This window comes from Balearica regulorum, chromosome 2 (genome assembly GCF_011004875.1).
Source record: "Balearica regulorum gibbericeps isolate bBalReg1 chromosome 2, bBalReg1.pri, whole genome shotgun sequence".
Classification (NCBI taxonomy): domain Eukaryota; kingdom Metazoa; phylum Chordata; class Aves; order Gruiformes; family Gruidae; genus Balearica; species Balearica regulorum.
In genome coordinates this window covers 120,868,406-120,880,483 of record NC_046185.1, presented here as the reverse complement: position 1 = coordinate 120,880,483, position 12,078 = coordinate 120,868,406, and the positions used below count along the sequence as shown (strand labels likewise).

General features: G+C 38.4%; 1 protein-coding gene across 1 annotated transcript in view; it reads right to left on the bottom strand.

Moving 5' to 3' along the window:
* CPNE4 (copine 4) overlaps nt 1-11,747 on the bottom strand; it is a 358,320-nt gene extending 346,573 nt beyond the window's left edge. Inside the window, exon 1 of the mRNA XM_075745652.1 lies at nt 11,688-11,747. The gene's annotated coding sequence lies outside the window, so the exon portion shown is untranslated. The remainder of the gene's footprint in view (nt 1-11,687) is intronic.
* Nucleotides 11,748-12,078: the final 331 nt, after the last annotated feature.

Below are 12,078 nucleotides of genomic sequence, written 5' to 3'. Positions count from 1 at the left end.
TTTATCCTGTAGTCCTGCAGAGGATACTGTGAATTACATTACCATGGAAAAGCCTTTTTAAAAATCAAGTCAACTATACAGACAGGTGTCAACAGCAGGTTCAGCCCAACAGATATAATAAGCAATCACATGCTCAAGCTATTGAGTCCTGTTGAGGTGCAGAAGCCTAGAGAAAGCTGAGAGATGGAGCTACTTAGATCAGGCATAGGTAGCATCACATCAGTGTGAATACGCTGCTTCTGGACTGACTTTGATTCACATCTGTGCGTTGCAACTTGGACCCCAGGAGCTTGGGTGATCTACCACTGATCAGGAGATCTGCCATCAATATCACAGCTATTACACATTTAAAATGGGATGTAGTTAGATGGATTGATATTAAATAGCATAAATCAAACAGACTATCAAAGCCTTGTGGGAATATAGCACTTTCCAAACTTCAGCTATTGAGGTGTTCACCTTTTGAAGCAGTATTTCCCCCTCAGGAAAAAGCTTTTACTAGTATCCCTGACATTTCCATTTTATCTAGTTTAGGAAATATCATAATCAAGTGATAGATTTGATTCTTACAGGGTAAGGATGTTTTACTGTATAACAATTTGGGGCAAAGCTGTCAAAAAGATGAAAGGCTATCCTTAAATCAGATGGTTTGGATGTACAAGCTTCAGATTGTAGCTAATAGTTCCGATCCTTGGTGCAAAAACTTAAAGGAATGTCTATATCGCAGTCAAAAGTGTTACAGCATGTTACAGCAGCTCTTGGAAACCAGCCTGAGCTGGTTACTATTAGTGTACTGACAGTGGGGAAAAGCTCAGGACAAAACTGCAAAACTGATCCTGGCTCCTGAAAATATATATATACACACACACACACACACACACTCTCAGTGATTACCTGACGCTGAGCTCTGTATTACCATGGCCACAGTGCTGCTGGTACTCACTTCAGTGTAGATTGAGTATGTCTTTTATTAGAGGCAGTCAGATGCTTGACAAGTGAAGATGTATCATTGACTGATAATGTGCAGTAAGAACTGTTTTTGAGATATTAGAAAGTCAGTTGGTTGCACTCCACAAGAAGTAGAATGGGGCATGTTTTTTCCAAGATTGCTTCTTACAAAAAAAAGTACATCCAGACAGAAAGTAAAATGTGAAGTGTCTGAAACATCTTTTGTGGTTTACGCTACTCAAGTCTAAGCTATTACAGAGAATTTCAGGAGATGAGGCAATTCTAGCTGTGGCAGGAGCTGTCACAAAGTAATTTTATTGTAGGGACACCTTATTTTAACAGATAGTGATACTTGAAGATGTGTGCACTTTTAGAAAGGATCCAGTGAACACAAGTTGCACAGAATGTAATGGATAGGTTCAGATGAAGTAACTGCAGAATTAATGACGGTACAATAAAGACGTAATATGTTAGTAATGTAGGCCCTGAATCTCATAGTAAAGACACTTTGTCTTACGGTGATTAAATTAAGTATAATTTCTCCAGTGGAGTAAAAGGTTGTAAGTGTCAGACAAACTTGTGGCTTTTTTAATTTTTCAACCGTATTTACAATTTGCTTAGTATAATCTACAGACTGAATTTGGCTAGAAAATATCTTGTCTCCAAGCAACTTGTAGCACTGCAATAAAGTACATTAAAGAAACAATTCACATTTGCAATGTATTTGCGTGAAAAATAATCAAGCTTTCAGTATGCCTAGTTTCCAAACAAAAGTGAATCTTCAGGTTTGCTCTGTAAGAACAGATTTTTAAAGCACTGATGCTTTGACATGAACAACACTGACATCAAGCTCTTCCATTTGCCCTCTAGCAGTGACATCATCTGCCTCTACGATAATTATTACGGTTGCAACTAGCAGCTCTGCAGCAGGGTTTTCTGGTGTATATGGTAGGTAGCAGTGCATACACAGCACTTCTCAGTTCAGTTTGCAACGACCTCCTCTTACTGAATTTATTTCATTCTGGAATGTGTTTATTCACAGTCCTGAATATTGCACACACTGGGTCAGCACAGCATAGCTATCTGACTTTGAGAGTAACACAGGCTCAATCTGAAGCACTCATTTGTACCTGTAATATAGGGGCATTTGATCCAAATTATATTATTCCTTCTCACTTAAATACATTCTCTTAGGTGTGCTAAATACAGAAAACAAAATAAAAAATACACTGTACTAAAAAAATAAATAAATCTGTTCAGTCCAAAAAATCTTCAGTTTGGATTAGACCCCAAGAGACAAAGGCTATGTTTCTAAATTTTTCTCCACAAACAAAAAATGCTAAAAATTCTACTGTAAAAAAGAAGAATAAAGATTTACAGTGATGGAATTTGAGAGTGATAACAAGGGTAGAGGCTGACTTATTCTTAGGCATATAACCTTGGCCCTTACAAATCCATGTTGAGGTGATATCAGCAATATTGCATAGGGTAGTATTCTTGGCATGAAATAGCTGAAACTAGTGTACTCCTTAAAGCATTTCTTATCAAGAAGGATGGAGATGAAAGGTGGACATTTACCTATGAAGGGCTAGCTTTATTGATTTAGACAATAATGCTTTTTCATCAGAAGTTGCTAAGTATCAACACTCAAATAAATAAACATGAGCTGCTACTGAAATAATAGCAAATCATTTAACTATTGTGTTATGTGGTCTCTTCTATGACTAGGCAACTTCACTTCCAAAGGGATTTTAGCACTGGCAAGGCCTGCAAGACGACATCTAGGAGATCAGGTACAGTTGGAAAGACAGTTAAAAAGACATGTCCAAAGTCCAGTTGTGCTAATTTCTGTAATTTCTCTTAAAGTAGAATAATGACACCACTTCCTTTCCTGAGACTGATAGTACATTGTCAGATTAACCCATCCTACAGACTGAGGTTCCTGTGACCTTTTGAAAAAATTATAGAGAGAAGAAAGATACCATTTATCAATTCAAAATAGATAGTGGCAAAGGCAAATGGCTTTTGTCCTGGCTCCATCTCTCTTTCTCTATATTTAGCTGAAGTCATGTCCATGTCAAAACCAGGTAATTTCTCTGTGGTCTGGTTATGGCAGCTAGAGCTCTTGCCCTCATCCTATAGGGAGCCCTTGACTTCAAAGGACATAGCAATTCTGCTAGCTCATATGGAAATAAAGGTTGTAAGATCTAGGATGATCATAAAGCCTTTTCTTTAGGAAGATGAGAATTAAAAGGATATATGGACTCAAAAACCTGTAAATTAAGGCCCAAATAGGTATGCACATGTCCTCTATTCTCTCAACTACTAGTCTTGATAGCATTTGAATCAAGAATTACAGGAAGACTAGCACAATTCTGTAATACCTGGAACTATTGAGCTGACCGAGGACATTTCCAGTACTTCTTGGAAATGGAGCTCCCCTATTCTTTCCATTCTGAGGCATTCTCAGAGCTTCTCCTGGCTGCTTTTCAGGAAGCAGCAAAAGCTGAAGCAGATAAGAAACCTACTTTTTGTTCAGAAGTTTTGAGCCACATGCACTTAAGATTAAAATGGATGCGATTAGTAAATTACTGTTTGCTGTATGACAGTTTCTTCACTTGTGACATTAATACAGAAGTACTTTTACAGTACAGACTGCCTCCTCCAGGGCAGAAGAGTTAAATGAACAATACAAAGATACGTTATACTTGTAAAAAGACAAGAACATTTGCTACTGATATAAGCAGCCCTTCATGAGAATCTTGTGTTATCCTCTCTAATATCCTGGTGGAAGGATTATCGTGCATAATATCCATTTATGCACAAAAAAAATGATAACTCTCTTCTTGGTAAAGGAAGATGTGGATCAAAACCACCTTAGTCTGTAAGTTAAGACCCTTCAAATAAGTTCATGAAAATCTCCTTATGACAAATGAAAGCCTAATTTTCACTTCACTTTTCACACTTCACTTCACTGTTTGGAAAGATGGAGTTGGCAAAGACAGGATATATTAAGCTGCACTATGTGGTGGGTAGCCTATCTCCAGAACAATTTTTGAGTTGTCTTCTCTTGTATGGCTATTTGCCCTCACCTCTGAACTATTGGTAGGATGGAGGTGAAGGACAACAAATATATTAAACTGTAGTGAGAAATACAAGCTGCTGTTGCTTACTCTTACATGTTTTAGTCACCAAAACTATTTGGTCACAGATGTGAACCAAATATGTTTTGAGTCCTCTCAACTCTTCATTCTAACTACCACACTCAACCTTACTGTATGTACTAAAGTACAGTCTCTATTAATTTATATCGTTCCCTTTCTGACCACACATTCTGTAATATGAATATTGTAAAAAAGCCATTAGCTGAATTGCAGCTGTCTTTGTTTGTCTGGCTGTCTGGTTGATGTTTCACTATGATTTGAATACCTAATCTCTGTAAAGATGACCATTCTCCACCATGAGGTACTGTGGTCATTAATGACTGTCTCACTTGAGCCTTAAGAAGAATCCTATTTTCTGCAGAATTGCAGGCAAGACTGGAATTACTTAATAATTATTTACCTGATGCTTTAGACAAGTATCTCTGAACAAAACGCTAGGAGATTTTCATAACCATAGCTTGCATTATCAAAAGCAGACTAAGCACTCTAAACAAACTTTCTTCTTTATTTCAGTGAAGTAACTGCCACTTTGGAGAGTACAAACACAGTCCTACTCTTCTTGAGTATGTCATTTTATAATGAAGTATCTTTCTGGAATGTAGTCCTAAGTATGTTTGTTATCAGAGAAAACACAAAGGTTCTTGATGATGATAGGACTTGACTGTTCAAGAAAGAGACCAAATATCCTGAAATAACCATGATAAATTTTAAAAGAACTGCATTGCTGAGATAGAAGGATGCTACAGACTCTTATCTGTTCAAAACAAATCCTAAGACAACTGGAAATACTATAGGAATGGTCATAGAACAGTATGATTTTGAGAGGTTTCTAATAATAAAATCTAACACTTTTGAAAACAAGCTCTTCTGTCAGGAAATGATTGGGATGGTCCTGAAACTATTCTTTCTGTTCTTCTCAGAGATGTTTTTGTTTTCCGCCACGTGCTTACATGTGTGTTGAGCCCTAGTAAATTTTGCTGTGACAGGATCACTCAAAAATTCCCTAAGTCTGAGTAAGTGTGTATGAGGGAGGAAGGAGGGGGAACTGTGCACAGCTGGACACCCCATTCTCAAACCAATCTTTCATCTATATGCTAAGCAACTGATGCAGAACTGATAGCAAGCTAACACTGCAAATGGAAAGGAACTCAAGACATCCATATGTTTCATGATGTATAAGTTGTAAAGTTATTCCATCATGTTTTAAGGAAGATACAAGCGTGAGAAAATATCTTGAAGACTAACAGCATAATCTTAGCCTAACGAAAGCATGCACTAGAAATGGTAAACAGCCTGAGAAGGAAAGCAGAAAGAAAAGAACTAAGTTTCTGCATACCCATGTGATGTCCCAGTAACCATTAGCAGAGCCTGAAAGATCAGTCTCAGAAGCCATCTTAAATATAGAAGCAGCTGAGGAAGTACAATTTTAAAAATAGCATAATTTTAATAAAAATATAATTTCCATAATGTTTGGTTATTTTGTAGTTTTATAATGCTTTTTCCATTATGAAAATCTATGTTTATAGATTCTATTGCTTTTAAATCTTGTCCAGTGACAAAAGTAGTTCTAGATAATCTGGTGAATGCTAACCATATCATTCCATAAATCAGATCCAATCTTTTCTCATAGTGGATGGGCAGCTCCCCCAAGTGTTTACCAACCATTGGGTTGCATGGTTTTCAACAATCTTTGGCAGTCCTCCACTTTGATACAACAGCCTAGTCCTAGATGGGTAATGAAATGTCTCAGTATATATTAGATAGAGCCTTCGACAGTCAGCAAAATAAAGGCATGAAAAACAAATGGGATGGGAGAGACAGTTTGTGGAAGCACCACAATCTTCCCTTTCAATGTAACATATGAGACAAAAGGGACCAGATGTTTCCCTAAGTGCATTAATTATTAGCAGCCGGGCATTGTGGAAACACCTCAAGGTGAATTTAAGTGTGAAAAAAATCTGCTAAACAGAGAAAAGTAGATTTGTTCCAGGTTAGCATCATTTATGGAAGAGCAAGCATGAAAAAAACTTTGTAAAAAGATTGGATCCCAGATTTTTCGGTACTGTACAGAAGCTATTTTAATGGGATGATCTGCTGTTTGGAGAATACTTTAGACATATTTATGTCACATGTATGCAGAGAGCAGTGGAGGTCTTGGTTTATCTGCAGACATCTTCAGACATAATTATTCACGTGTTAAACTCTGTTTTGGTTAAAAAACTCCTTCAGGTATCTGGAGTTAAGAGGGATTTCCAAGTAGTAAGTAAACTACAGGCAAATTGTTCTGTAGAGGTGGCAAACCCATGAGAGCACTAGCTTACCGCCAACAGTGCCAAACCCTCCAAAGCAAGATCAAGGTCATCCAACTGCTGCAAAGCAGGGTAAGCTGCCAGTTATCTTAGGAACTGATAATGCAGGGTGCAGAGAAGCAACATCCCCTCTCCTGGCAAGTGCTGACCAGAGTATCCCACTTTATAAAAAGCAGGTAGTCTGTTTGAACCTTAGGAGTCTCTCCACATTTATTTCTCTCTCTCCATCACCTTTAACTACAGCTCCGTGGACACTAAAGGCTTGAGTCACAACTTCCTACTGATTACTGGGAGCAGTCTGCCACCTACTGCCTATCCAAGCTCTCTGTGTTTGCAGCTTTCCAACTAAACCGTAAGAAAGGTTGTTTTAAATGGGAATTATCCCTCTTCGATGCTTCAGAATCTGGAGCCAAATTCATCTCGGATGTTAAAAGGCCAGTTCTGCCCCTCCAGAACTAACCTCTTTTTTTAAGGAGTAGAAAAGAGATTATTAACAATTTTCTTCTAGATAACACAGGCAGGAAGATGATAGGTAGGTTAGTGTCAATGAACATATCTTGCTGCCTTGGAAAATATAAGACTTTACTACACTCTTGGCTCAGGGATTAATCAGTAATTTTTTTTCACAGACAAAAACTACTATTCGGCCATATTCAATGTCTAAACTTCAGAGGATGATTACATTTTTCTGACCTTCTGTTATTCTGTGTTCATCTTAACCTGTGCTAAATTCCTGTAGTCAGCTAATGCAACAGAACCCATAAATGGAAGAACACGAGGAGAAAGGTCTTTGGTCAGTCTAGCTGTTGATTACAGGCTTAGCTTTGCTATATTCAATTTCCATGCTGACCACAGACTTTCCACCAGCATTTTCTCACTTTTTGTTGATTACAGTGATGAATCCATCCCATCATATCTGGCTAAACAGTCTGACACTGGGAATTTCAGATGAGGATTTTTCAGCATTTTGTCATCTGAAGTCAAATGCTGTTGTCACACACAGATGCAAGCTTTCCATCAGAAATCAATGAGATACACTTGTTCTAGAAACAGATTTCTCTGGCCTAGCAAGCTTGAAACTTTGTAGTTTTCTAATTTAGGGAAAATCTAGAACATAAAAATTCTAAAATACCCCAAACTATTAGTAGAGAAGATTGCAGTAATTTGAGAAATGTCTCATGGCAAGGAAATTCCTACCTTCAAGTTTTCCTTCAAGATCTTGTACTAGTTTAACTACTGCAAATCATGTTATACTGAAAGCAAGTTAACTGTTGCAACAAATTTATACTGCTTTTAAGTAGTAAAGCACATTTAAAAAGGCATTTCTTGAGGAGCTGAAGTTAATGATAAGAAACTGATTACTAACTTTGTGTTGCCTTTTGTAATACAGAGCAATGCTGCCTGAAGTACATTCAGACAATGCATGAAGAAAGGACACACAAGAGTATATATGATACAAAAATAGCCAAGGGAATGTGAAGATACGCAATATACCTGCAGCCACCTCCTGGAAATCCTCACCTGTGTCATTACTCATCACACATGCATAGTTCCAGTGACTCTGATTACTCACACTGAGAGTACTTGCATAAGCAAAGGCTTGCAGAGTAGGTTCTCCTAGCTGATAAAGGCATGAGCAGTGAAGCAAAGAACTGGTAAGATGCAAACATCTTAAATTTTGTGCAGGGGTATTAAGTCTGTCCAGGAACTTGAGAGGAGGAAATAAACCCCTCCAAGGGAAAAAAAATACCCCACAATGAAACAGTACTATTCTGTATTGGGATGCCTGAAGCCAATAGCTATCAGGAGCTGAAAGTAAAAGGAAACAGAATCCCACGTGATGAGCTTGTTACAAGTTGGAACATTGTCAAATCTAGCTTCAGTTTTTTTAGTTTTGCTTTTAATCAGCAAAGTCCATGCTGTGCCTGTTTACTGGTTGAACTAAAATTTAGGGCCACAACTGAACAGTTTGTCTCTAATACGCCAAGTGCCAAGTCATCAGTCTGTGCTTCTGCCCAAAGCTGTATTAGTGTTCCTAAAAAACTGAATGCACCAGGTCTCTAAGCAGTGGTCAGAGAAAAAACCAACTTATATTCAAAGACATAATTGCTAGTCACTTTTACAGAAGAAAAGAACAGAAAATAAATAAATAAATAAATACTTCGATTTATCTTAATGACTACAAAAATGCTTAGTTTCAAACGCAAGAAACTAACAATTCAGTTTTAGGCTATTTCTGTATAGAGTATGTTCTACACCTTTCTTGACTTCAATCTTACTTGTGCCTAGAAAAGTTTTCTTGTAAGGGCCAGGTCACTGCAGATCGTAAGATTCACAGGGGAAGTAATTAAATCAGTATATCTGGTGTTACGCAAATAATCACTGCTTCCTAAAAGATACAGTTTGAACATGCTCAAATCGGTAACAAATCACTTATTTTGCAGATTTTGCAGTAAAAGCTTGAGCAATTATGACATTGGTTTATACGCTCATGAATTTTATTCTTGACACTCCAGTAGTGGAAGAGAAATAATGAACAATGAATTGTCAAAATGGAATTTGGACCAAGAGCAGAAACAAAAGAATTTTGTACTTGTATGACAGAGAACATGTTCCTTTTCATGGCTGCTATAACATCACCTCAATTGGGGGACAGTTCAAGCATTTTTAAACATCTTAGTCTACCCTCCTCTCAAGTGGATAGCATTTACTTGCTGGCCAACTAATTAAACGAGCATACTAGCTACTTTCAGTTCACTGTTAAGTAATTTAGCAAATAACTAATAAATTAATATAATCCAACCCTGTTTTATTAGTATAATACAATCATGATTCAATATTTTCCAGAAATAGAGAGGTGTAAATAGGGATATATTCAAGTTTCTTTTCTTGCATATCTCTCTGCTTTACATTAAAAACAGGACAGCAGAAGTTCAGGGAAATTTGGCCAAAACCCCAAGCATTTATAGTATCATTACAAACTAGCGCTAAATAAGATTACATAAGTGTCCATATGCTTATGCTTAAAAACAACAGCATATGCCTTATATACCATTTGATGGTCACAATCTGTGTCAAAGCAAACCAAAAAGAGTAGGAAGATAATATGGATAATATACTGCCTGAAATGGATGCTAGAAGTGGTGTTAACTTACTGTGTGCATTTCTGCCTTGCTTGTTGTGCTTTCTCAGATTCATATACTTCTGTTTCCATTAATTCAGCCAAATGACCCAGTGATCTGATTACAGATGATCTTAAGCATATTAAAGGCAAAATGCTTTTTCGTCATCAGAAGCAAGACTCTGAAAGCTGAAATGCTGGTATCTGCAATACCAAGAAATTGGTAAGAGACTCAATGATACAGTCATAATGAGAAAACTGAAACCAGCATCAGCATGAGGGAAATGAAGGTGAAACTGTAAAGACCTAGGAAAAAAAAAAAATCTACCAACCCAAAAGAAAAGAGAAATTTCCAAAGTACTGCTTCTGCTTATTACAGAAAAAGGGATAGAGCCTGAAAATTATGCTGACTGATGCTCTTTTCATGACTCACTGTGGCTGGCATTCTTACAGTGTAGATGTCATTCAATAACAGGGAAAAGGCAAACTATTAGCTTCTCTATGTCCGTAGTTTGCAATGCAGTTTAGCATTATAGCAGTATAATGCTGCACTATCCTGTTGTTAACATGGATGTAATCCGATTATCACTGTAAATAGCTCATAACATGAGCTTCATAAGCACCTGTGCCCATCTCCTCTGAGCCTTCTTCCAAGGAGAGGGTGTGTTGCCTGGTGATATTGCCCACCCTCGTTCAGACCAGCCCTCGTGACCACTGGTATTGCACAGTGATCTTAATACATTCATTGTATGAATGACCAGACCTCTTGCCTGTGCACAAGGAGGGTGAGAATGGGAATGCCAGTGGGCCTACCTCTGTGGGTTAACAACTCCGTCATTTTGCTCCACGGGGCCCACCATGTCATCATTTGCATGAGCACCAGCAATGATTCACGTGCCAAAGACAACATCCTAGATGTCCTGTTTCTTAATCTGCTGCCTTTTCCTGCCAAGCTGAATGATCTGGTCCATGGTTCAGCAAAGATCCTCCTCAGTTTGCTACCCAGAGGACAGCAGCTGCTCACCTCTGTCTGTCTGGATCCTGCTTGCTCCAGGTCTCCTTGGTGCTACAGGGACAAGGAGGTCAGTGACTTGTAGGCCAGTTGGAGCTTGTGGGCCCTGTAGTACCAAGGAGACTTGGTGGCTGTCTGTCCTAACCTACAGGCTCCGGTCTATCCACCAGGTCTGAGATGGCAGGAAGGTTTAATGCTTTAATATGAGATTTACTTACTTGTAGATATTTGACATTACACTGGATTTTTTTTTAGAAGAGCGATATAGCACTATGCTGAAATCACAACACAAGCATGATATAACAACTGTAATATACAGTGGAATCACAATACAAACTGATTCCCCGTGCCAGTCTCTACACGCTCCACTGTCACAAAGCAGGAGGTTCTGTCCTAATTAGAGAGTTTCCAAACAATGGATTGAATAAAAATATAGTCTGGAAATGGTTAGATGGCCTGCAGGGTGAGGCATTCTTAGTGTATTTTTTTTCCCCCCTAGCAGTTTGCATTCTGCTACTTAATTTCTAAGAATGAATGTTGTATTTTTTCCATGTTAAGTCCCAGCTCTCATTTTAGCCAGTACTTCTGAAGGACAAATCTTGTACTTCACTGAAATCAAGTCCTGAAAGTTGTCACAGGGAAGAGGAGAGCCTACCTAATGTCGGTCGTTATTTGGAGATTCAGAGTCAAGGACTCTAGGGTAATTGTGCATGACCTTTCAGATCTGAGACCTGTCTGCATCAAGGAGGAGGCACAGCCCACTTGAAACATCTCCAGGATCATGGCCTTTTCTGGCTCCATCAGGAGTTTCAGGTTTAAATGACAACTAAATCAGATGTACCTTGTGCCATCAGTGTGTGCCATGCCAGCTGTGCTGTGCAGGGACAGGGTGGCCTTGTGTGCCATCCTTCATGGTTGGAAGTTACACCAGGATGTAAAGACTATATTACCATGTATAATGTAGTCTAAAATAGCATTGCTGGTGACTTTTGGGCATTCTGACTGAAGTGTGGTGAAAGCAAAGCCACTACAGTTAATTTTCAATTTTCCATGGTAAAAAAGGGATGGAGGGAGACAGCAGCCTAGATGAGAACTATATACTACAAACCATATATACACGAAGCTATACTAACCTTTGAAATACTTGTAAACAGCTTCTATGGAGAGCAGGGGTAGATTTTGAGCAGCAGCATCCAAAATGTGGAGAGCAGCAGGTGTTGTGCATCCCATTTTCTGTGCCATGGTGCTGGAGCCAGGGGTCTCTGGTGAAACCTCATAATGAAACAGTCAAATGCTTTGAGAAATTGAACACAGCTCAGCAAAGCAGATCTGAACTAACGTGGAATGCCTGTCTGCCAGTAAACAGATAATGGCACTCTGTTGTTTAATTGAATTTTCATGAAACTAAAATATGTTTTTGTAAACTCCACCATGAAGATGTGTTCTGCTTGTAGAGCCTGCATATAGGGGATTAAGCTATTGTCAGGGGTGGGAGTGTCTATCATCAGGTACATAGATAATACT